Here is a 2,026-nt window from a genome sequence, read left to right as displayed (position 1 = left end):
TACCCCTCCCTTACATCAATGGACAGATCATCCAGGCAAAAATATCAATAAGGAAAATGTCTTTAAAGGACATATTAGACAAGATGGACTTCACAGATGATATATACAAAATATTTCATTCAAAATCCAGAGAATACACATTCTTTTCAGGTGCACATGGAACACTGTCCAGGATAGATCACATGTTAGGCCACAAAAACAGTCTAATAAATTTAAGAAGATTAAAATCATATCAAGTATCTTTTCTGACCATGATGTATGTAACTACAAATTCATTAGAAGAAATAAAACTGGAAAAAAACAACCACATGAAGACTAAACAAAATGCTACTAAACAACCAATAGATCAACCAAGAAATCAAGAGGAAATAAAAAAAATACATAGAGAAAATGGAACACAGTGGACCAAAATCTTTGAGATGGAGAAAAAGCAGTGCTAAGAGGGAAGTTTATAGGTACACAGGCGTACCTCCCAAAGCATGAAAAATTTCAAGCAACCTAACCTTACACCTAAACAAACTAGGAAAAGAACAAATGAAACCCAAAGTTAGTAGAAGAAAGGCAATAATACAGATCAGCATAGAAATAAATGAAATAGAGACTAAAAAACAATAGAAAAGATCAATAAAACTAAGAGCTGGTTCTTTGAAAAACAAACAAAATTGATCAAACCTTTAGCCAAATGCATCAAGAAAAAAAAAAAAAAAAGAAAGGACTCAAAATCAGAAATGAAAGAGCAGTACAATCAACTCAAATAAACAAAACCAAACTACAACCAACATCACAGAACTCAAAGAATCATGAGACTACTATGAAAAATTACAAACCAACAAATTGGACAACCCAGAATAAATGGACAAATTCCTGGAAATAATTTCTAAGATTGAAGAAGAAATAGAAAGTCTGAACAAATAATTATTAGTAATGAGATTGAATCAGTAATCAAAAAACTCCCGACAAAAAAAAGTTCAGGACCAGATGACTTCCCAGGTGAATCCTACCAAACATTTAAAGATGATTGATGCCCTACTCTTCTTGAACTATGAGAAGAGGAAGAAGTGATTCCAAATTCATTCTATGAAGCCATCAACACCCTGATCTCCAAACCAGACAAAGACATTGCATAAAAAGAGCACTATAGGCCAATATCTCTGATGAACATAGATGCATATATCCTCAACAAAATTTTTGCAAACCAAATTCAACAATACATTAACATTCACCACAACCAAGTGGGATTTATTCCAGGGATGCTAGAATGGTTCAATATTTGCAAATCAGTGGGATACATCACATTAACAACAAGAAAGATAACCATATAATCATCTCAATAGATGCAGGAAAAAGCAGTTAACAAACTACAACGTCCACTCATAATAAAAACTCAACAAAGTAGTTTTAGTGGTAACACAATAAAGGCCATATATATACAAACCCACAGCTAACATCATATTCAATGGGGAAGAGCTGAAAAATTTTCCCTAAAATCAGGGTTAAGACAAGGCGGTCCACTCTCACCACTCTCATTCAGCATAGTACTGGAAGTCCTAGCCCAGCAATCAAAGAGAAATACAAGTGTCCAAAGTGGTAAGAAAAAAATTAAACTCTCACTTTTTGCAAATGACATGATACTATACATAGAAACCCTAAAGACTATAAAAAAAAAAAAAAACTATTAGAACTAATAAATGAATTCAGTAGAGTTGTAGGATACAAAATCAACATACAGAAATATTTTGCATTTCTATACACTAATAACAAAAGAGAGAAATTTTTTAAAATCTCATTTACAATTGCACAAAACAAATAAAATACCTAAGAATAAATTTGACCAAAGAGAACAGACTTATACTTTAAAAACTGTAAGACATTGATAAAAGAAATTGAAGACAATACAAATGGAAAGATACATCATGCTTATAAAATGGAAGAATTATGGGGTGCCTGGGTGGCTCAGTCGGTTAAGTGTTCAACTTCAACCCAGGTCATGATCTGCGCTTCATGGGTTTGAGCCCCACATAGGGCT

The sequence above is a fragment of the Lynx rufus genome, unplaced genomic scaffold (genome assembly GCF_022079265.1).
Source record: "Lynx rufus isolate CCGP_SWC_20201006 ecotype Redwood Valley unplaced genomic scaffold, mLynRuf1.p SCAF_1, whole genome shotgun sequence".
In the NCBI taxonomy this organism is placed as follows: Eukaryota; Metazoa; Chordata; class Mammalia; order Carnivora; family Felidae; genus Lynx; species Lynx rufus.
Note: the sequence above shows the minus strand (reverse complement) of the source record.